The following is a 26,230-nucleotide window of genomic DNA, read 5'->3' on the forward strand; positions in this document are numbered from 1 at the left end:
TATATTTCTAACTTTTACCTTTACTCCACTGCATTTCCCGAATAAATTGTGTATTTTTACTCCACTGTATTTCCTCTAACTACATTTGTTACTCGTTACTACCAAATATATACAAAACTGCCAAGGTCACTCTGATCAGGCTTTTTAGTAATAAACTAATACATGTAAACATCCTTTATCGATTAACTCAACCTTGCATTGTAATTGCCTGCATATGAATATTTTCAGATGAGGGAACATAACAACGCTCTTATCTTAATCATACATTCTAATATTCACATTATTTTAAAAGAATTTACCTGGAAATAAATTATTTCACAAGAATGCACTGAATTTCATATCTCAGTTTGTAAATACACTTTTGGCTGGTAAACTTCAGCAAACTATTTAACAATGATTATGCTTTAACGGTTCGTCCTCATTGTAGATTAAGACTGATGAGTGGCTTGCTCATCAAGAAAGAGATATTCATTTTAGTTGGGCCTTTTCTCAACTGACTCTGTGCTGTTTTTGTTAATTGAAACAAGGCAAAATCTCTCATAATAATGTCAGCCAATTATTCAGTCCACTGAGCAATGTAATTAGTTACATAGGATGACTTTGATGATGTTCTTTTTTTAAATACAATATCAGTAATAATATCACAAGAAATAAATATCAGGACCATGGACAGCACCATTCAGTTGTGTCCTCTGAAAACGTGTTCCTTCATTAAACGGACCAATTTAGACAACCATTGCTTGACGGTAACGCTTTACAGTAAAGGTACATGAATTATCATGAATTCAAAATTTTGAATTCATTCATGAATTACCTGATGAACAAACTACTGTTAAATCAAGTTCATGTTCACTTTATCTGCAAATCTGTAGTCATGTAGGCATGAGAGAAAATAGCTGATCTGCTGAATCCCAGGTCTTCTTTAACACTTATAAAGAACATATGATATTTGGTGGTACGACTGAGCAACCTCATGTAGTGCTGCAGGTTAAACTGTATTGTTATAAATGTTTATCTGTCATTTTTGCTGAACCTTATGCAAGGATTTGTGGATCAGAATACCGTTATTGGTGCCGTATCAGGCACCTATTGCTGAACTTGTCATGAAGTCTCTAGTCCTTCAAACCAGTGTTTTAGTGTTTGCATGCTTTGCTTTAGACATCATGGACATCATTAATCACCCATAAATCATGATGATTCTAATTCATGCATTAATACATGTCACGTACCACCATGAAGTCAGGCATGAAATATCATTAGTACAAGTGCTGATAGTTGTAATTCATGAATAAATTCATGATTTTTCATTGCATGAATTAATAAAAAGTCATGTACCCTTTACTTTAAAGTGTTACCGACAAGGGAAGTCAAAATCGTCTACTGAGAATTAGGGTCAAACACAAATTAATGACACAGTTTGCATTAGACAGTTTCTTTAAACTGAGACAGTGGCCATCCCATATCATTCTGTGACTGATATTTCACACCTAAATGAACTTCCAGTTGTCATAAATTGCTGAAGGCCCTTCCAGCTGAATGTCTAAGGATAATCTAACTCATGTATCATTGTCAGAAATGACAGTTTAATCTAAATTAGGTGCTAGAACTTTTGTTTATATAATCCTGTGATCACTGCTGCTGTGGAAACTTCCTAGCGCAAGGTGACCTTTGAAACAAATTATAATATGCCCAGTGTAATTTGTTAAAAATATGAAATGTAGTGTAAAAATGTAAACCCGTTCATATGTATTTAGACATTTCTGGTCCATAAGTACATTTCTTCTCTTACCTATGTATGTACTGTGTGTGTGTGTGTGTGTGTGTGTGCGTGCGTGCGTGCGTGCGTGTGTGTGTGTGTGTGTGTGTGTATGTGTGCATATTCTTTTGCAGCACCATGATGATGATACCAAATGTGAGCAGTGAATTTCCATATCAAACATTCAAATGCAATTTTGATTGCACAGCTTGTTTGAGTGCCTTTTGTAAAATCACAGTAATGGATGCATGTCATTGAAAAGTGAATGACACCATATTTGAAATGCTCTCACCAATAAGAGCTTCATATGGGAGAAAAATAAGCTTCAATATCATTTGAGAATATATTCCATAACCAAAGTGACAAAGAGGTGTCTTTATAGAAGAATAATGGAAGAAAAAAAGACAAAGATCTGGATCCCTACGTTTAAATGTATGATTATTCTTGTTACACTAACAGACAAGCTTGCAATTTTGGTACATACTTTCTATGTTGTTACAATAACTGCTGCCTAAATCTCTCATTACATTTAATATCGGCTCATGACAACTGAGCAAACTGCAAGTAAAATTACAAACTGAAAAAAAGGAGAAGAAAGAAAGATTATGTCTGTGTCAGTCTGGAGTATTCATTGACAAACACCACATGGTTTGATTGAATGTTGGTTTTGTAATTCATTTGTGTCTTTTGACTTGTGTGAAAAGTCCAATGAGAGCAGACTGAAGACAAATTGATACACTATGTGTCTATGATGTTGATATTGCTACATTGTACCATACAGTCAGACAACAAATACCTCACATGATATAGACAAAATGAATGAGGTAACAAATGAAGTAAATAGTTTTATTTTTCAAACCCATCAGTGTGAAGACAAAACAGATCCAAGATCAGTACCAACAGACTCAATCTTCAAAGTGGAAATAACTTCTCCCTACTTGTCGCTAACTGTAACATTTCTTATTCAACTCTTACTTTCCAAAAACAATCCCATAAAATGGCCAAATGTTACATTGTGATTATTATCCATAACACATTTTCGCTACTCAAAAACCTGCACAGAGACAGGAGAAAACATGAGAAAAACATGGATGACAGAAAGGGCAGCTTTGCTCACACGCGTGTAATTGTGTGAAATAAATGAAATGCAGCCAAAAGCCTCCCTGAGAGCTTCAGAGCACTTCCATCCTCTGATAGAAATTAGTCCCGCTTTTAGCAGCAGCTGAGAAGTGCAGTGGTGTGCATGCCTGAAAAATAAATGCGAGGGAAGGGAGGATAGAGAATTTGTCTTGTCCAAGAATGTGTCATTGCAGAATGCTAGAACTAAAATCATTCATGTACAAACTGATAAAGTGCAGCCACCATATCATGAGTTTGGCCATAGGTGTGGCGAGCATGAGCAATCATTTTCTGTTTTCCCGTCTCCGTGTATTTCCATGCTATATATCACCGCAGAGTTGAGCTTGAGCCTTTCGCACGGACCTGCTTTTATGTGAATGCGAACAAAGTTGTACATGCAATTGGAGTCATATTATTAAGTAAAACAAGAAGGACCACTTGTGTTTTTAGACGACAGCCTACTCTAACGACCGACACACAGCTGGCCCTCTGTGGGTAGCTTAAGAGATAAAGCCTGGGATAATAACATAAAACACTGTGTTCCGGCTCAGAGTGGCTTGATATTGAAGGCTCACAAAGCGGACACACAGTCATGAGAATGTTTGTGTAGAGGTTCAAAAGCAGAAAAAACAGTACAGTCAGAATCAGCACAGATTGAAAAAGAACACAGTTTAAAAAGAGTCTGGGACAGAAGTATGTTCAGTCCTGTTTCAGTAATAACAAATAGTCTGTTAAAAAATGATACTGAATTGAAATTAAATCAGTTTCCATTAAACAAACTGTAAAAATATAACCTGAAGGCAAAAATGGAAAATGTTTTAAGCGTTACAACGACTGTTTACTGTATCTATAAAGAGAACATCAATAAAGGCTTGCATAGCCGATGCTGTGGACACAACACAAAAGAAAGAAACAGAAGATGCTTTAAACAGAGCATAAAACTCACAAACATTAGATGAAAGTAGAACACTAGAAAACCAGAGGATGGCTTAAAAGCCTTTACAGGATCAACAGATTCAGTCTAATGGGTCAGTGCTTCAGAATTGGCACAATCTGTGGAAAGTGGTATTTCAGTGACGGGTCAGGCTGTGTGAAGGACAGTACATGAAGTCAGTCTCTACAGACAATGTCCAAGGAAAAGCAATTCCTCGCAAAACACAATAAAAAATATTTTCTTTTGCCAGAGGGCAATTTCATAAGTGACTCTCGGAAACCTTGTCTCCTATAACCATGTTATTTATGGCTAAACTGCAACTGTCCTATAACATCTGTGCATTGTAAGACTACAGTGGTCATTTTCTTTTCCACAAACTTGTATTGACTCCATTATTGCAAGAGGGGAGGGGCCACAGAGTGGAAGATGTCTTGAGAAATTAAAAATATACTTAATAACCACCAGGGAGCAACTTTGCTGGTTGCAGAAAGGAATTATTTTTGAATAAAATAAAATAACTCTATCTCTTACTTGAAGTATGAGATCACCGGGAAACGGACAATAAGGCACAGCACTTATGGGTGGACACCAGTGTGATTGACAGCTGCTATCGTCCAATAGGGGCCTGCAGGCCATCATCAACATGGCTCTGGCCAAACTGCAATTGTGGAAGCCTCAGAACAAGGGTTTGAGATTCTTCAGGGTAATATCATGACCGGTTGAGAAGATCAAAGTTTCTCTTCAGCTACGTACCAAAACTGAGCCTTGTGGGACTCCCTGTGGAATCTCCTGATTTAAAAAATCGTTTCTCATCATCCAGAGATTTATTTCTGTTTTTCACAAACCCCAACCGGGTCATATGCAGAGGAGACATTGATTATATTGGACAATGGATGTTGGAGATGGAGCTGCCAGGGCAGGAGGAAAAGAGGAAGGCTACAGAGAAGGTTCATGGATTTTGTGAAGGAGGACATGAGGCGTGAATAGGGCATGGCAACGCCTAAAGGTTGTAGCCAAAAGAAGATCTCATCTACTCCGTCAAATCAAATCCTGTTTATTCTTCCTCCCTATAATCATTTGTTCTTCCTTTCTTCTCATTTTGCCACGTCTTCTCACTTCAGTCTTCCACTCCACTCTCCTTGATTTGTTGTAAATTATGTTCTCATTGTCTGACGTCGTGCTTTCATTTTCTCCCTTATCCTTGCATGTGCGTTTTTTCTCGCTCTCTTTTCCAAAATTAAATAGACACTGCTACAGCTACGTGGTATTTTTCCTGAATGTGTTATCTTTATAACAAGCAACTTTAATTGCCTTGGGAAAAAAACCTAACATTTATATAACTCCAGATTTTTTAAAACCTCCATGAAAAACAACAGATAAAGGAGTATGCTATTAAATCTCCCCGTGGCCACAACATCCCTGCATTCTTTACTAATTTAGTTGAACAGAGGCAGTTTGGCTTCTTTACTGCAGCCAATTATGGCTCCAGACAACTTGCACTCTGTACCAAAGGAGTACATTTCTGTTTGGTGTTATTTGGGAGACAGAGCCGGAGAGAGAATTAATGAGTATCTCTGCACGTGTATGTGCGAGTGAAAAGCCCAAACCTTGAGAGTAATTACTGTGAGGCCAAATGATCCCATCAGTCTTTCCTCTCCTCCTCTGCTGTGAAGATGTGACACCCACCGAGGCACAGTTCACTCAACTTAGGAAGCAATTTCTTTTCATAATTCAATCTGCAACAAGTTTTTAAAGCAGCGAACACTGTCGTATATAATTAATTTCAAATGCACAATCACTTGTTATGGTTTTGGATGAGATGTGCAGTTGCAAGAAACATTTTAAAATGTATAGTGTGAGAACCAAACATTCAAAGACTAATGTTTTTATTACCTCTTCATATACAATCTTAGAACTTATATCTTAAGTCTTATACACCTTTATCACAAACATTAAATAATTTAATGTTTGGTTTTGAGTCTCCTTTCTTGATCATCATGAAGTTTTTTTAAGTTTAATTATTTTTGCAGCGACAAAAGAAGCGTTTTCCTATTTTTAGTCATTTCCATGTAAAACAATAAGTGTGTGATGTTTAGTTCTGGTCATTGTGTAAATTAAGCTGTGATTAAAGGTGATGGCGTACTTTCCCGATGCAATTTCTGTTCCATAGCTACTGAACATCAGCTTCTATAAGAAGGGTGTTGTTGCCATGGAGACAGTGACCAGACGACGGCTCTGCACCACGTTGCTACACGGTAACATGAAAGTGAAGGCCACACTCTTACTTTGTTCTAGAGTTATCAATAATACAGTAGCCAAATCAGCCCATAGCTTTCACATCAAAACAATGGGAGCCATACACCAGAAACACAGATGTGTATGACAGCACAACCCCTCTGCACTGTCTTATAAAATATCCCAAATTCCCTTTTGCACAGAGACCACAAATATGTTAAGCTGTGTTAAGCAATTTTTGCTGGATAGATAAATGTGCAAGTTATTGTGACAACCACAGCTAAAATGGCAGAGTGGGATAGAAAACTTAATTGAGAATCATAAAAATGTGAAATGAAATTACTGAGTCAAATGTCATTCTTTCACTTAATGTGTGTTTAACTTTGTGGGGTTATGGTTCTATATTTTTGCATTTTAGAGTGATATTGACACTGCACTGCTGTATTCTCCTCATAGTACCTGAGGCAGAATGAAGCGATGTGCTCAATGATTATTGATTTTTTTTTTTTTTTTTTTTCTGTAGTTTCCCTTCCTTGGTTTCGAAGAGTTAATAGTTTAGTGTAAGTGATGCACTTTGTCTGTCAGCGTCTGTCTGAGGCTGAAGACAATGATGCGGGTGACTGGAACTCTACGTGACCAGGTCTGAATCAGCAGCAGCTTATTTCATTGTTGTTCAGTGGAGGATTCAAGACCACAATACATGAATGCATGAGTGGGCGTCCACTCTTTGTTTTAAAGGCCAGTGGTACATCATAAATCATCACCTTTTTCATGCTCCAAACATGTTTAGTGACTATAGGCTCTCTGTAAAAAAGCCCTCTCATCTGGATTTATTGTACAGCCAATGCTGAAAAATACCATTACACACCATGGTGCCACAAATCTTTTTGACACACACTTGTCCTTGCTTTTTTGAGAAAAAGGGGGTCAGCTTCGGCATTTATTATTTTGAGGGAGAAGTAGGCTCCGCATGAATAAAAACATTAGTTTTGAATGAGTATGTGGCAAAATGATATACAGTACATTGTGAGAATGACTCAGTCCCTGAAGGATCGAATGGGACAGGCTGCTTCAAAAGCTGTTGTAAGCAGTAACCTATTTCAAAAAGGCTCTATAGTTTAGGATTTGGTACATGGCTCGTTCCAAAATGTCTTATCTTTGGCCAATGTAGGGATACAGCACAGGGACATAAAAACACAGCTATCCAAAACATCATTTAAATTAGCTTAAGATTTCCCAAACAAGTGTGTTTCAGTGTCTGCAACGAATCTTAGAATCACAAACCACCCAGCCTTATTACCCAGTTGTGGGCAATATCAAAAAAGTATTTTTTTTGTATATTATTATTATTATTTAATTTTTTTTTAATAATCAAATTAATGTGTGTCTGAACGTGTCTGAATTCAATTACTTTTTCAGTATGTTACGATTATATTTCCAGAAAGAATATGTTTTTTTTTTCTGAAGCTGTTATTACCTCTATGAAGCAGGTTATAATTTTGCTGGATTTTGTCAAAGTGTCTGTCTGCTTGTGAGGAGCATAACTCAAAAAAGGTTTATGTTCAAAAGAGGTTTAGAGGTTAAAATCATAATTTTGATCCAGATTGCCTTGGTGAATGTTTGTGTCCTTTAAGAGCTTTCTCGTGTTAAACAATGAATTCAGTGGTATGAAGTTAAGTGCCACTTAACTTCATGCAAGTGTATGAAGTTAAGTGCCACTTAACTTCATGCAAGTGTATGAAGTTAAGTGTCACTTAACTTCATGCACTTACATAGACTTATATACACTTGCATTTACACATCAACTCTAATGATCTAGTGCCTGGGGTCCTGTACCCATACTGTGCATGTTAGATCTTTTCAGCGGGAAGTGGATTTATTTGCTAAGCTCTTCACATATAGGAGTCCCTGCAGTGCTAAGAGTGAATTTACTGGTGGGCAGGAGTTCATCTTCCGGCTCCATCTCATTGGCTCCATGCTGCTGCTTAACAACACTACAGTTTCTCCATTGCGGCTCAAGCTGACCTCGGGTCGGTTGATCGGGTTTCAGAACATTTTAGCTTTCCCCTTTCCCACCGATCAAAAAAACAATTCCAAACAGCTCCATTTCTGGCACAGTGCTACAATGCACATCCATCTTCCATCTGCTAGTTATTTTTTTTTTTTAGTGTGTTGACTTTGATGACCAGGATGCATTATCTTCAACCCATTAAACAACATGCAGATGTTAGCGTCATGAATGCATTTACATACATTTACATGACCTAGTCACAGTCACATGTTTTCAGCAAGCTGATTTTTTTTTTCCTTTTTTTCGTGTGCTCGGATGTTCCGTGAGTTCCGTGACCTATTTCTTAAATGTCATGGAAATGACATTTAAGAAATTAGAACAGTTCAGGTCTCGCTAATCAGGGAATTAGAAAGCCCTGATTACCTAGGACAAAAATCGGTCTGGAGAATCACAGATCTATACACCATGGTAACCCCTTCTACTTTGCAAACAGGGAACAGTTGCATAACAACAGACTGCCGATGGAAGAGTTTAGGAGAAAGAGAACAAACAGAATTATGTAAATGAGTTAAATAAAACATACATTTGAGGTTTTTGGAAGAAGACAAACTCCACCTGTTTGCCTATGTTTTAATCTGCTCTCACATAGAGACACAAACAATAATGTTTAAGTATTATGTGACTATGGTGCATGAAATCACACCCTGTTTCTGCACTGATCCTCTCTGCCATGATCACAGGCTCCCTCATCAGAGGAGAAAACTTTTTTGGTGCCTTGAGCATTGTATTATTCATGTACCCTTTCATCCACTTATCTGCTGAAGGAGCTGGGTCCAATCCCAGGTGTGACTGGATATGAGACAGGATACACGCCGGACGGGGACCCTTGATAACACGAGCTCAGCAAACAAAGACCTTTCACCCTCATGTTCACACAGTCGCCAACGAAACAGGTTAACTCCGTGATATCCCTAGTCTGATATTTTCACCTGTTTTCCCATTGTATTCAATGCACGAACTGGAGGAAGTGCCAAAAGAGAGCGACATAATACAATGTCATCTAACTTTCTAAGCAGATATAGCGCTATAAAACCAAATGAACCACTGACATAGCTGACATTTATTATTATTGTTATTATTGTCATCATCATTATTATGTTATGTTTATTTGGCCAAGGAGAACAGCAATATCAAGACGAGCACAGCATGACGCTGCCTTCAATTCCGAAGATCAGTCCTCAAGATATAATCAGCTGTATAATGACCTTAAAGATATTTTGTTTGAATCAGGAAGACTCTCTCTCTGGAATAATCTGCTCTCAGCTTCATTATTATCTATGTGTTTTGGGTTGCACCCGCCTTCTGATTACCCTCTTACTGACAAGGAATGAACACAATCGCTTTCTTTTTCAGCCAACCTTGAAACAATAACCTGGACTTTCAACTTACAATGGCTCTATGTTTGTAATAAACGTAATATTTAATAATGCTATGGACTGTTTAAAGGATATGAATTTAATTTGGTAATTTAGCTGCAAACTGATAACAGTGTCATAGTAAACAACCCGAGAAATACAATGCTTGTTGCATTTCCCTTTTAAAATATTTAATTTGTTGCATAGGGTTAAGAAATCTTCAGATAAAGACAATTCTTAATGTCCGAAACATGTTTTTCTCTTACACCGAGGTCATTTTACCTTTTTCCTGCAAATAATACTGAGCTCTGGTCCATTAAACTTCAATTCTCTTTGGCAGCATCTAAGTTTATTGCATCATCTCTATGCTGAAGTCTGCACCACACACAGGAATAGGATCTGTTTTGATTTGACATGTCACATTTTGTCAAAGCAAAGGTATAATAAAATTCCATTTAACAGCTTTACCTTCAGAGAAACAATGTTGTGACTCACTGAGAACAGAGACCTTGTTTATAAGTGATGCCTTGGCTTCTCCTGTTGTTTCAAACGTTTGGTGAAAAATGATTTAAAATTATATCACAAACGCCATTAGAGATGATCCACACCTCTCATGCTGCCCATAAAATAGTCTATATAATAATAGTAATAATAATAAATGTTAGTTCATTGATAGCAGGATTGCCATCCCGTTGAACGGCTCAGCTGGTACAGTTTCATTCCTGTAGTGACTGAGAGCAGTACAAATCCCTAAATTGATTAGACAAAGAGATTAATTGCTATATATCAGCTTTATTTACAAAATAAATATATTTCTGCCAGTGATGGGGCAGAGGTTATTTTGGAGATTATCGTGTTTGCCCAAACTTCATGAGCTAATCTTCCCACTTGCTCCTTCAATTCATCATCAAAAAAACAACTCACATTCAAATGAAAACAATTATTCACTTGATACGCTGCATCACCGCTGTTGCTTTTCGTGTGTTAAATAAAATTTGGTAAAAGCTCATCATTCATCCTTCCCGAACAGTGACAGAAATTGGTTCAGCCTTTGGTTCTTCCTTTCACTGACTGTGTCAAAGTGAGTCATCGCTTCACTCTGAATCATTCATGAGTTTTTGGGGGTTGTTTTTTTTAAATGAGCTTGTTTGTGAGAACTGAACATGATAAGTAAAGCTATGTACACTCACCACTAATCTGATGTCACCCACATAAAATTATCTGGCAATCAAAAGTGTACCTAACTTTAATGGCAGCTATAACTTAACCCTTTAAGCCTTAGTGCTCACGCGGCACACCCCTGGTAAATTGTTGTAGGAATAATACAGAGCTCCTTATATGGACATCCTGGCCGTGTGTGTTTATAGGTCACATATTCAGGCTTTAAAAAATGTGGGTTTTTCTCATCTATTTATGTGTTGTTGAGTCATTATTCATTTTATGTTGCAATTTTAGTAGTGATATAAAGTAGCAATAATTGTGCAGAAGTCACAAAATAGACCAATTTTCTTTTCTTTTTATTCATAAAAATGAGTGAAATTTGAACTGACATATTTCCAAATTTCACAAATTCAATCAAATTTAAACACTTTTGAGTACTTTTTCCATCAGATTGCCTAGGTTGTGCTGAAAAAAAGATATAAGAAACCCTACATTACACATTCTCATACCTGTGTACAGTATTTACCGTATGTTTAAACATAGTACTGGAAAGCAGCCAAAACGCTCTGTAGACTGAACTATTAAACTGGTACAGCATGTTTTAAGCACTGCTTATTGCTATTTTTTTCTAATTTTATTATTCTGCCGTCATTCATGCAGTTTGTTGAAATCTTTGGATTGTTTTCCAATGCAACACTGGGCCAATTAGAATTATCAAAACAATCAGGGATGTGCTTGGAAAGTCCACACAGTTAGTGATTAACATAAAAAAAATACCCAAACCATTCAAGAGGAGCAATCCAAACAAACAGACAAGCCAAATAATGAGATTGACAATGCTGGAGGAAAAATACAATTTTATTAAAATGCAGTCTGCCCTGGTCAGGTGATATTTCATGCTGTGGTGATTTCTAATGACTAATATCAGCACATCAGTGTGTACTTCAGTGCCTCTGATATTAGTGGGGTTTTTAGAGCTCACAGGAAATGCATGGTTATAGTCATCATGTAAGCAGTATAGCTGCAAATCAAGTGAACAAAATTAAACAGATATGTATTAGCTGGAAAAGCGGTGTGCAGTAATAGTCGACGCCGTGTTTCTGAGGAATTACTATAAATTGTAAGCTATGGATTTATTTTCCATGACATACAAGCACAACAGAGCATTTTATTTTGATTGTATGATGCATGGAAATCTAGCTCACCCGCTGCCATACATAAATGATCCCTTTTTATGAAGATATGTACAGAAATATGCAATATATGTCTACTGTACCTAATAAATGGGTTATCGCTGAGCTAATTTCCTGTGCAGCTCTGGATCAGCACAAAGATTATTACATTTTGAATTCATGCAAAAGGCCAATATGGTTGTGTGCTTTTAGACCAAAAAAACTGATGAAAACCAATTTCCAATTTCCGCTAAGAATCACCACCGTGATTCTAAAGTGTTTGCAGTCCCCGTAAATTGAGGTTGATGGGCTCAGTAATCCTTTAATTCGCCTACATTTGTCAAATCAAGCAGTAATGGGAAAGCTAATTAATAAGGTTATTTAGATGCATTTTCCCACTAGCTTCTTCGATTCATCATCAAAGGAAATTCCACACATTTAAATGAAAGCCATCTCTGGTGTTTTTAATGTATTCAGTATTTTTTTTTTTTTTTTTCATCCTTCACGAACAATAACAGAAATTGGTTCAACCTTTGATTCTTCCTGCCGTTGACTGTGTCAAAGTGAGTCATCGCTTCACTCTGATTCATCCAGTTTGTTTTGTTCTCAGTTTGTAAGAACTGAACATGATAGGAAAAGCTGCGTACACTAATTTGATGTCACCCACTTAAAAGTATCTGTGAATCAAAATAGGCCATAACAAAAATGTCATGAAGGTTTGTTTGCTTAATGTTATATGTAAATAATGTTCTATAGCCATTTGGGCAGGGCATATTGTTTATATGACACTACTTAAGAAAAATCTTAACTTAAAACAACGAGAAAGCTAAAAAGAAGGTAAAATAGAGAAGGTGGTGGGGGGGTCAGAGGGAGAAGTGTGTGTCTTGAGTCTGGATTTAAAGAAAAATGGATAAATAAATAAATATTACAATGTCACCTGTGCCTCAGGGTATGTGACGCTGGACACTGGAGGGCTGGGTCTATCTCCTCCTCATGTTGTGTGATTGCATCCACACAGGTGTGCAGACCCATCAGCTGCATCGCATCCACTAATCAAGTCTTCTGACGTCGCCTGCTCTGCCACATTCACTCTGCCAGGTCACCCGCTCATCCCATTTGCTCTGCCATGAGCGCTTTTTGCCACCTCTCTGACCTGCTTGACCTTTCTGACCAGTCCCTGTCCTCTCCTCTGTCCTGCTAGTTCCTGCCTCAAATCCCATTCCTCACAATAAATATTCAGCTCCATTCTCATTTCCTCCCTCCCTTAAACCACCAGGATTAAACATGTATGGCTTTATATTACCTTCTCCTTGGCATGCCAGCCTTGATTTTTTTTTTTTGGGAGATTTGTCAAAGTAGCTGCAGCTGGTTGACTGAATAATTCATTGCTAATTATTGCCGATCTGCTTAAGCTACTCATTTATCTCCTTCAGGGATGACGAAAGAATACAAGACACGGCTTTTACTGTAAATGGCTTTGATTAAAGATTGATTCCAAAAAACATTTCTAGTGCAGGTGTGGGCAGATGGTGAGGTGGGTGAAACTGGTTTATACATCTGTTGCCAGTATTCTCTCTCAGAGTGCTTTGCATTTTACACGCTTTGCTCCAACCGCAGCTGAGCAGATAGAGGAGAATAGACGCACAAGTAATCATGATGGCAGGGACGCAGCTAATCATGTTTTTCATTTTCTAATCATTTTCAAGTTTGTTTCCTGGTGTCTCCGCCTGATTTCCTAATGGTGCTTTCAGTAATTATGAAAGGCTTCTTATTTAGAGCAGCTTTGAATCTCACCATGATGATAAGCAAGTGTCAGTATTATTTGCCAAATGAGATCCATATTAATGAGGCAAGGTGTAATAACATTTCCTGCTCAATGGCAACCTGGTTTTCATTCATAGCAGGGCTTCGTGCAAGGGTCTACAGTCCCCTCCTCCGTCTCCTCTCTCTCTCACGCATACACACTAATACTATTACCACATACTGGTGTGTGCACATCTAAGATGCATTGAGGAAGAAATTAATCTTCGATGCACATTATTGCATTATTTTGTCAGTATGAACACAAAGCATCCTGGGTCACATTGAACGACTGCCTCTTCAGGCAACATCCCCTGTGGCTCACTGCAGTTCATCTACAGTGTTTTCATGTCTCAGGGTCACACATTGATGTTATTTATGGTCACAATATTAACATTGATAACCGCATACTGATTGTTATCTTGTTTTAATTGCTTGTGTTGATTTGCATGAAAAGTGAATTACAAGTGCTCCAAGTGTCTCATTGTGGTTTGATCACCTGAGATGCATGTTAATAAATGGGGGCCTGAGAGCAATAATTTAAAAAACAGACAAGCAGAAAATATTTTTTTTTTTTTGTAAAATAATCTCAAAGAACTATAGTCTGCAATAAAACTGAACTGCACTTTGTAAAAATGAGATAACTGGCAGAAAATAGCAAGCATTGGAGGTTGTAAATAACATCCTTAGTGTCGGATGATCAAATAAAACCGTTATTATAAAGCAGTTGTCACATGCACTTTCATGCTAATTAAAGTAAATTAAGTAAATTGGCAGATTGTGCCTTGGCAGTTGGTACATGCTGAGTGCTTTCATGTCTCTGTGTGTATGTGTGTGTGTGTGTGTGTTATCTCCTGTTCAGGTTCATGTAATTAATAGAGCTGTTAATTTAAACATTGCTGCTGCTGCTGCGTGTGTTGCATAAATAGTGATGCTAGATTTACCATGCAGTAGGATACTCATGGTTGACAAACTCTTGATGAAACCTCAGAGTGAGGAAGGAAATATTTGTGTGTCGATAGTCCCTAATGGATGATGACTCCTCTTTGCCATTTGCTGCACGTTCTGCCACTGAAGCTCTCCCTAGACAACAATTCCCATGATTCCAAGCCAGTCAAACTAGATCTTCTGTTATTTCCTCTAAAACATTGTGAGTTTAAGAGGAACTCAATCCCAAATTGGCAGTACCAAATCCAGACGCTTAATGAAGAGACAATGCCAAGAAGAATTCACATTTGCATATTGTCTGAAAACCTTGAGGGAGCTGAGAGGCCATATGTCGGAGCTCAGTTTCATCACAATGGCTCCCTTGGGAGACGCAGAGGGAACATCTGTCGTTTCCCAAGCTACAGGCAACAGATGTCCAGTAAACAATTCTGGAAAAGGATGGCTGCTACTGTAGATCAATACTCAGTGCAGATGTAGCCTGGAGTGTAGTCCATTAAGTGCATCCGTATCCGTGTTTGCCTGAGCGTGAGGCCAAAAACAATTGTTTAATATTATAACTCATATTTATTGTGAGGGGTTGTTATTGCCCGTCAGCACTATCCTCTCTGCCAAACAGCACTCAGTTGAATAATAAAATCACAAATTCATTTGTTTGTTAATATGCGTACATATTTAAAATGACTTTTCATTATAATGACAACCAATTAGCTAACAGAGAAATAAATCCTTTGCTTATTTTAAACTAATCCACCTTACAATTAGATGAGGGCCATTGCAGGTAATGCAATAAAAAAAAAAAGACCATGGGAAATTTGTTACAGAAATTCATGACAGACCACAATAATGTGCAAACTTGTACCTTTACCTGCACTCTGAAGTGCCCATAAACCCACAGGTGGGCAGGGTTGTTGTTTTTTTTCCCATTGAAAATTGAAGTTCGCTCAAGGCACAGCCTCTGTCTCACCAGTGAGCCAGTCTGTCTAATGAGTGAGGCTTATTAGGCAGACTGGCTCACTCTGAGAGTACAAGATCTTGGATACTCTGTGTGCATTCTGGTACTGATGAGGATTAATGAGCCTTTAAACTGAGGGTAAGAACAAATACTGTCAGGAATTCCCTATCATCTCATATTCCAGTTTCTCAGACCTCTACTTTATTATCTCTCCACTTTTTGAACATTCATTCCCCTCATGTGTCCTCTTTTCCCTCCTGCTCCTCTCTACTTCATTTTTTTATCCTTACGTGTCCTGACTCTTTCTCTCCACTGATCAAATTGAGTTAATGTGCTCAGTTGCACAAAACTTGTCAGTGCAGCAAAGCAGTTTCTATATAGATATGATCAATATGAATCATATCCAATAGTCTGTTCGTTTTCTGTACAGCTTCATTTGAGGGTCACTTGGGAGCTGAAATCCATATGAAACATATGAGTCCACTGTTTTTGAAGGCACTTACTTTACCTTTGTGACTCATACACTAAGGTAGTACTTAATGTTTATCATGAGCTTTGTTTATTAATTTAAGTATTGGAGAACGTAGGCAGGAGTACTGGGAGTACAACACAAGAGAAAGAAAATGCCAGAGGAATGGAGAAGAAGTTAAGTGGTAATGATTTTCAAGAAAAAGCTTCATGAAGATGTGGGGAAGAGTTTAACATCAATTAAGGAAAGAAGTGAAGATCAGCGATAGCAGTATGGGTTCAGAGTACCACGGATGTGATTTTTGCTTTGAGAGTACAGATGGAGATAGTAAAGTATAGAAAAGTATTGTACTGTACTTTGTCGATCTAGAGAAACAATCACCTCTCCGTTGCTAAGAGAGGAACAGTGTATTATGAGGAAGGGAACTATTGAACGAGTAGTATGTGAGGATGGTGCAGGACATGAGGACAGTGAGACAGTGGTGAGGTGGGCAGATGGAGTGACAGATGGGTTCAAGGTGGAGCCGGGATCACAACAGGGATCAGCTTCCTATATTGTTTGCAATGTCAATGGACAGGTTGACGGATGAGATCAGGCAGGAGTTTGTTGTTTGCAGATGATATTGTAATCTATATTGAAAGTAGAGAGCCTGGAGACGTGGAGGTATGCACCGGAGAGAAGGGGAATGAAGGTTGGTCTGAGCAAGACAGAAGACATGTTAGTGAAAATGACATTGACTTTATGTTTTAAAAACTGAAGTAGTCGTTTTCACTTTGGGTATATGGTCTCTGAAGTTCCGTCTTTGCCAGTGGTTGTTGTATGTTTCAGTATGTTTCAGTACCTGACATCATCTATTGAGGTCTGTGCCTGTTGGTTCTCTGGCTCACCAGACTGCAAATCTATTTAATGATGCTCACTCTGTGTGTAGCGGACCTCAAATACCGGGTGTGTGTGTCTGTGTGTGTGTCTGTCCTGGAATTGGTGTGTTTTAATGAGGCCGTGTGAGAATAAATATGAATCACGCTTACTCTAGACATCGTGAATTTTTGACTGAGCCTCCTTCAAGTTCCTGGGGCCTGCATTTGATGCTCTCTCAACCTTCGTGTTCTCTGACTCTTCTCCAACCACAGTGTCTCATTGTGGATTCTAATTGTGGATTATGAATTCTTTCTCACAGATCCAAACGGATGGATTTGAGAGACAGGTCCAAAATGTTCATGACGTGTTGATAATGCTTTGAAACACTTGGACCTGATAGAAGGAGTGGAGAAAGCAATATGATTAATTAATGTGCAATTAGTGGAAGAACTTGGAGTTTTTAATACTTGTAATGAAGTTGCTATAAAACTTGGAGCTGAACTTTTGTACGATGGTTACAAAAAAAACTCAGCTTCTGTCACATGGTGATTATTGCAAGAGTTTAACTTTTCAGCCATGTGTGTAGCATAGAGACTACATAAAAATGGACGTATAGTTTTACAACCCATTCTCATCCTGAGAGCATCATATACTGACTCTCCCTCAGCATCACCTGACAGGCACACAAGGTACACTTCCATGTCTGAAAGTAATGCACTGGGCTTTCAAGTGACTCAAGTTATCCCCACTGGTGACAGATTTAGACACTCAAAGTTTGGGTTAGGGTCAAGAAAAGGACAGAGGTTAGGATAAATATCCAGGTTAGGCTTAGTGGATATTCAGTGTTGGCTCACACTCAGACATAACTTTTATTTTGTATTAATATTGTCAGCTTTGCCATGATTAATGATAAGTAAGAAGGTGGCTCATTTTCCCATAGACTTCCATTCAAGTGGAGTTATTTTCACAACCAGCAAATTCGCCCCTGCAAATTTAAACCTACTTCCTGGGCTTCACTTTTCAGACCCGAAGACAACGTCCATTTTTATATACAGTATGTGGTTGCACACCTACGATGTCAATGCTTCCAGAATAAATCCATTGAATGCACAATTTCATCCTTACTGTCATGCCTCTTGCTGACTATGTTCTTCTTTGACATGTGTCTATGATCCCAGTTACTTAACTCACCTCGAAGCCTCATCCATCCCAATTCTTTTCTGTCATTCTGATCCCTGTCCCCCCAGCTCCCTCCCCCCTCCATCTCCTTTCATCTCTTTGCACCATGATCGTCTAAACCTATACTGCATCAAACATACAGTATGTTTCAGCATCTGTCAGCCATGTCAATTTCTTTCCCTCCCCCCTTTTCGTTCTTCCACCTCGCTTGCCCTCACTTAAGTCAGGCAGCTCAGGCCCTGATGGTTCACATTTCCCTCCATCACCACCAAGCCCTTATTGTTGGTTTTATTAATGTGTCCAAGGCGCTTGATTAAATGTCACACTCTGATTCTTCTCCCAACTCCTAGTGATTTGATTCATCTTACAGTAGTTTCAGTGTGTTGCATTAACAGTCCAGAGACTGATCTTTCATTCTTACTTGATTTTACCAAATTCTGCTGATTGGTTTTGCTGTGTGTGTTTTCTTTTGCAGCTTAACTTATCATTTATGACAAAACTTTCATAGAGCTTAGTGTCATGCTCCGCCTTCGTCTCCTCCTTTTCCTGCAATTTCCACGGCATGCAATCAGTGCACCTGTGGCGGGAGCACACCTGCTCCCAATCTAATCATCAAGCCTCTACTTAATTCCTGGTTCTCCAGCCTCTTGTTGCCAGATTGTTACAGACCTCTCTGTGGTAAATGTCAAGGCTCTCTAGAAGATATCTTAGTGCTCTACTGCTAGTTTTTGTGTGTATATGTTCTGCTTTTTGTTATCTCCTGTGCTCAGAACTTCCTCCCGCGTGCTTGCTGCCACTCAAGCCTATCTTCTCTGCTTTCACCTCCTGCATTTTTCTGCATTGTTCGTCTCATCTGCCTGCTCTTGGGTCCAGCATCACCTCGCCTTACCACTTCGTTTATTCATATGGTTTTCTATCAGTTTCCTAAGTATGTTTCAGACCTTGGGCAAACCCAGTTTTTTTTTATGATGCTGATGATGAGGTGGAACTGTTTTCACCACTGTTAGTCAAACCATGATTGATAAACAGGGGGATTCATACATATGTTTTAATCTTCTGAAAACGTATGATCAGCAAAGTATACAAGATCGCAATTGGTTCAGTAAAAATGTCGGGCCCCCAGGTGTCTTTTGCCTATAAGGCCATAAAAGTCTCTTGAAATGCCACTGCCAATGAACATCAGGCGCAGAATCGAACAGCAGAATGTTTTAAACTTAAAATAAAGTGGTGTGGATGTGGCCTTGTAGTCTCAGAATAGTCGTTTGCAAAGTCTTTTGCTCGAGTTCAAACATCTTAACACTGGATGGTTTCATTTTATCTCAGCCTGCACCACCCAGAACAAATGTGCCCTTTACCACTGACTTTGTTGCCATTAGTTAGAAAAAGAAATGCTCTATTTGATCCGAACACATCTTTAAAATGACACCTATGATCTGGAACATCAAAGAGAGACATACTCCAGTCTGTATCTACATTCATCGCCTGCTGTGAGGCAAGCCGGTCACATGGTGCAGCTTGTTTCATCAGATTTTAGTCAGCCGTTATAAAGGGAGCTCCTCGTGACAGAGACAAAACGACATTAAATCAATCCCCCTGCACCGCCCATGAATCGAAGACAATCTTGACAGTTGAGCCTGAATCCCCTGGCTCACCCGATGGAATACTCCAGCTGTTATTACAATACGACTGACAATTTGATTAAAATAATAGTTAAATTAATTAAACCTTCCAGGCTGAGTCCACACCAATCTTCGAAAAGTTTATGTTATTGTAAAACAAGGTTATGTGATACATTTAACTGATCCATGATCTTATGCTAAGTTTTTTGTTTTTTTCAAAACAAAGTGGGCAGTAATATGACATGCAGAATGCCTGCTTAATAGATTCAAAATATGCTGAACAGGATCTGTGTTTTTCTTGAACTCTTAGAGATTCTTGAAACCTCAATTAAATATCTGTCTCATATCTTCTGGTTCAAACTTGTTTTTTCAATAACATTTCCTCCTGCTACTTTTCAACACTTCACATTCTTGACCTCTCTGAGCTTATTTTCTTTGACTGTATGTTTCTTCTCTCATTGAAGAGGAGATGATCAAGTTCAGGTCAGCGGTACTTTATTTGTGCACATTATGGGCAGATTTGATTCACTTCTCATCTTGACACACATTTTTAGAACCCAGACAATAGACAGCAACAGGAGAAGTACTCTTGAGTTACAGCCTTCAACCACTTACAATTTCCATTCTTTTTTCAGTTTTCTCTGTAGCATGTGCAGTGCTGCCACAACTTATTCATGGCTACTGGAACAAAGCAATTTTTATAGAGCTCGGGGACCATGAACTTATCCGAAAGGAAGTCACAGTGCAGCAAGTTACGCTGTGACTCTTCTGACAGCCTACTGCATTTCATTTCATAATTCAATTCGCCAAGATTCAGATCTTTTGAAGACGTATTCTCAGACCATGACAGAAAGAGAAAGATAGTGATTTTTTTCATTTTGCACATGGCCGCACATTTTTTACAATTTGCTCCAATGATTTGAGTCACTTGTCATGAGATTTCACACATTCCAATATGGAATGGTTTGTGTTTAAGGGTATTCCTTCTAAAAAAAATCAATATCCATGTCTTTGAGATGTTTTTTAATTGCAATAGGTCTCCTCACACCACACGGCTGCCATCACTGGCAGACTCACTGGTCTCGCTGTCCTGGACCTGGCTAACGCTAACATAATTTTCATATCGACTCGGTCACAAATGAATGCAGGTGGTAGACTATAGAGACAGAAGTGTATGTACTGTGTCACACAGAATTGTATTCATCTTTATTTAACATGAACCAAGAGTTAAAATCCAATCAACAGACTTCAGTTTGACAATATCAAGTAAATGACCAAAGTTTAAGGATCTGATCGAGTGCTTTGTCTTTAATCTGAATCATTAGCCACTTTGGCATGCATTTTGTTTTTACATTATGAAGAATAAATAAGGCAATTACAGTAAATGTAAGTTTGAATTTACTGGGACATACTCCTCAAAAACAGGGCTGCAAGAATTGTATTTATTTTTTTGCCCTTGTTTGGGAGTTCTTGCAGCTTGTTCTTGACACATCATTCAGGCAGAACATTTTTCTTGTGTGGTGAACAACAACTATTTTATGATTGGCCAGAAATGTGAAGTGGGTGTGGTTAATGCAGAAATGTAATTTCCTATGAGGACTTGCCACAAGTTCTGCAGTTTTTGTTCCTGCCACTTTGAGATAAGGAACGCATTTCTCTGTCCTTGTGGAGTATGTACGTACAGGCCTTTGAGGGGGGGAAAAAAACTTTTTACATACACAAGGCTCAGTAAAACAGCAGTGTGCACTGCTTTATCTAGGTTGATGTTAATACTTAATGATGTTTGTATGAAATATTCTCTGCTGAATAATGAGCTCTGTGCTGATTAACTCAACTTCACCCGGATCATATTTGATCAAATATGTGACCAACTTTCAGAAATGCTAGGATTTAGAAATGCTAATAGCTGCCTTAAGCAAAATCACTTACGTGTTCCCAAATCTGTTGTACAGTTTAACTGCAGTTCAGTATCTGTATCTCCCGATCGATCTCTCTCTCTCTCTCCCGCCATCTGTATCCATGAACAACCCATTTCTGTGTTACAACCTTAGGTTCTTCAATAGTTATGTGCCTTCCTGTCTTTCTCCTCTCGCCTCCTGTCACTCTCTGTGGGTATTTCTGGAGCTGCACAGTCTGGATCTGTGACTGTGAACCACCTGCTGCCCCCACGATCCTCTTCAACACCCACTGCTGCAGCAAGAAGAATGATTTCAATTTGAATGTTTAGGGTTTTTTCAGCTTTTCTCACAACAACAGTAATAATAATAACAATGGAAATAGGGACTTTCCTGAAATTTCAACTGATGTGAATATTCACTATACACCTTATTCCTGCATGAAGGCTTGACTTAAATAATTAAAGGTCCATTGTGTACAATTTGGGTGAAATTATTTTCAAACTATTTTAGTGTTCAATCAATTGACTGTATGAATTGTTGTTTTTCATTACTACCGAATAATCCATTTTGTTTCTTACACCATCACAAGATGATGAGAAGAAAGTGACCAGTTAAGATCGCGATTCTACCGAGGGCTCTCTCTGGATACTCTGGCTTCCTCCCACAAAGCAAAGACATGCAGATTGGGGATAAAGTAAATTTGACAGATTAAATAAAATGACTCCGGATGAAGTGATAGAAAATTAATGAATGTTTTTACATTACATCAAGGGAATAATGAAAAAAAAAATTCTAATTATTCTAACTAAAGGCTACATAAGTTATCCAACACACTTGGAAGAGAAGGGTGACGTGGAGGATATTCCCCATGCAACTTCAACTTGCTAAATTTTACACACAAACTTTCAAGTGATTCTGCTGTTTTAACTGTAAGACACTTTGCTTCACTCCACCCTAAATTTTACCTCTCAAAACCCTTTTCATGTAAAATAGACCTCGCAGCAATTTGCAGCTTGCTGTGTCTAAAAATATCATCTGCTGAGTTTGTCATACTGTTTTATTCCCATACTCAAAGGAGTGAAACTCAGGTTCACTTTGGGAAGATATTTGGTGTGACACCCTGGAGGGAAACACCTCAACTCTGACAAACAAAGCACTAATGTACTGTATATACTATAGATGTCACATGGTCCTTGCTGCTTGTGGCATAGCAAGGTCCAAAAGAGTGATGTCGGCAAAAGTAATATGTCTGCTGCTGTGCAGCGATAAATCTACAGTCTGCAGGGTATGAGCCATAAACAGTGCTCGGCTCATAGGTTTACATGTAACATTCTGTTCTATTCTATGAGGAATTCAGAGTAAGTGCAGTCCCTGCCCTCTGTACGCGCCATCCTCAGTAATAACATGGTAATAGTTTGGTTATTACAGACCTGTGATGTAAAGTACTTCTTGTGTAGGTAATTAGTGTTTCTCGAGGGCCAGTGGAAAGGTCAAGCAAACACGCACACGCAGACACACACACACACACACACACACACACACCATCTCTCAAGACAAGATTGACTCACAAAGTGAGAAAAGAAGCTCATTGGAAAAAGGTGAGAAATTGATTTGCTTCACGGGATAATTAGTTAAGATGATCACTGGTTTCCATTTAGGAGACAGACACATTTTGTCCATTCAGTTATTGTCACTGCTACCTTCTTGTCATCGCTTCATAATCTCCCATCATCCAGAAACAGAGGAGTGCAAAAAGTGAGGAAAGTGGGACATGGGTGTAATTAAACAGAGAGAAATCCAGACTAGCCAGGAGGAGATGAAAGGTGCGAGTCAACATGCATTACTAATGGGTTGAAGTGAGGCTTATGTGGTGACTCAGTGGGCACTGAGTACCACTGCATCTGCACCGGCCATAGAGAAGAGGAACCAAAGACATGGCTAAGGTGACATTAATAAGCTATTAAAATTAAGAATGTGGGGAACCCGCATTCCTGGAGCACTGCAGGTTAACAAAATTCTTATGGCTTATAAAAATGCCGGCATGAATCTTGCTTACAGTTCAAAATATCCTAACTCTTAACTGCCCTGACACGATGGATTCATCTGTTATTTGTATTCCTGCACTGGACCCTGGAGTATATTCAAGAATCAAGAATCAAGAAGTTTTTATTGTCATTATGAGGACATAATGACATTTTTGCAGAGACTCCCGGCTTGAGGTAAAAGTGTAAACACGAACAAAAACACGAAAACAAACCTAAAAAGCCAAGAGCCTCGAGCCGCTGCGTGCACCCGCGCCGCCATCTTTAGACTTGTTTAGTTATATTAGCAGCAAGGTTGTCCCAAACGTATGTTCCAACTATCTAAAAGAGGAGGTTCACTTCTTTTGACTAGTTACATCCTCAAATTAGGCTTGATTGGGACCTAAAGAACGTCTGTGCATTGTTGTACTAAACATTTTTGTATTAAACAAACAGCTTTTGAAGGATTATTAACTGTATTTTGGCATAAACTGGAAGCAGAAAGAAATGCCACAAACAAATCACAAAAATAGTGGGAAATTGAAGGAGACATTTCAAAACTAAGAAATAGTCCTTTTCCAAAATAAAACTTATTAATTATCATTATCATTTATTATTTCTGTCTGATAGGCTGCTAAATTCAGCATTGTTTTTGATGACCAGGCTTGAGTATCCAGAGAAGAAGTAGGGCTTCCATGTTTTTGTAGATCAAAACCCAGTGGGTAATGTTTAAGTTTCACAAGTGCAGTTTCCCTGTTGCCCAGCATCAGCAACATGATCACAGAGCATGTGAAAATGGGACGGAGGAAATAAATGAGTAAAAGCTGCAAGTCTGAATCCGTATCAGAAGAACTTTATTTATAACAAAGGAAATGTGTGTGCCAGTGAGTGCTTGGGCCACAAAATAAAAGAATATAAAGATAAGTGGAGAGTAAGATATAGGTCTTACTCTTTTACAATTCTGGTGAAATAATTGCTATTATGCAGTGTAGTGTCGCCAAATACATTTTACAATCTCATACTGGTTGTACAGCTTGCACAGCACTTAGTCAAGACAAATGTTTTTGTTTAATTTAGGTTGAAGCCATCAGATGCTGAGTTTAGGAGGCATTTAGAGTATAAATAATGTTATGTAATGAGGTAACATCTAAAAGAGCTACATTTGTTAGCCTGTGCTAATGTCTACAAGACTATAAGAACAAAAGAACACAGAGACATGTTAAACAGCCATTAGAAGGCTGATAGCATCAGGAATAAATTACATCTTAAACCTATTTGTTCTAAATTAGGGCAAATAGTGAAGTCATCCCTCAGAGGTTGGCTCGGGTCGGCCAAAATGGATTTTGCCTTTTTGAGATACTTGACATAAGGTCACAGAGGTTATTTAGATCCATCCCAGCGGTTTTGCTGCACACCTTAACAATACTGTGTAATCTATTTTTTTTTTTTACCCTAATTGACCAGTAATAACAGATAAAAGATAAGGTAAGAACAAATTGAATAAAACTTCACATGACATAAAAGACACATTAGTTCATATGCAGATTAGTCAAAAAATTGTCACAGACACACAAGACCGTTAAGAACCACAATTCAAAAACAAAAAACATGGTTTGTCAGATGCACAGTCTCACACATTGCTGCTGCACCCATTACCAGCGTCATAAAGGATGACAATGTATTCTTCGTTCTGTCCAATTACCAAGTAGAACTGTGTCATTTTTACACAGTTACATGATGATAATGAGTGAAAACTGAAAAGCAAATACAAATGATTTAAACAGTGTTCATATGTTCAGAGGTAGATCTTCAAATTGTACCCATGGCATCATAAACTGCAGAACCAGCACTGGACAGAGGTTTAGAGTTCATAGGGTCCAGTGCTGCTTCCACGAATGAGTTGATTCAGGACAAGCTTGTCCAGTGACTTCATGACAAGGGATATCAAAGCCACTGCTTTATAATCACTGTTTGAGAGGACAGACTCAAGATAATAGCTTTTTATGAAATAGTGACAAGTTGATATTAATTTGTATCACTATAATGCTCCTTTTTAAATGAACCAATAAATAAAGACAATAGAGGAAAGAACCAATTAAAGAGTCAGGGTTGGATCGATGAGAAAAATCTTCTTCATAGAGCTAAATAGATTTTTAACAACCCAGGATACTGAGTCAAAGGTCAAGTTGCACACACACATAAGTTTCCCTCTGAATCCATTTGTGAGTCATTTCTTTCATCCCTATAAATATTTTAACACTCACCAAGTCACACACTCATGGCTTCTCCCTGGCAACAGCTCTAATAAGCCATCAGCAGACGTCCACTCTCCTCAACAAGCTGCTCCACCGATAATTCTGTGTGGTTCAGTGTTGGCGCAGCAGCTGTTTGGCTGTATCTTTGAAAGATAATAATAGCAGTTACAACTATTATCTCCAAACAAGGAGGTGCTCTACCCAGCATGGTGTGTGATATCAAAAGGCTTTTCTTCCCTCAGGGGAAGAAAGTGCACATTTCTGCATTAACCAACCAGCTGTTTGGCAGTGTTAGTGGAAACAACTGGGCCACATATGAAGGCTGCTATATGGCCAAGGACGTGGTGTTATTTCCACATTAATGCATGTCCCCATCTCTGGGCTTTCAACACGACCAGATGGACTTGTGATTTACAGCTGATAATTTG

The sequence above is a fragment of the Solea solea genome, chromosome 11 (genome assembly GCF_958295425.1).
Source record: "Solea solea chromosome 11, fSolSol10.1, whole genome shotgun sequence".
NCBI lineage: Eukaryota > Metazoa > Chordata > Actinopteri > Pleuronectiformes > Soleidae > Solea > Solea solea.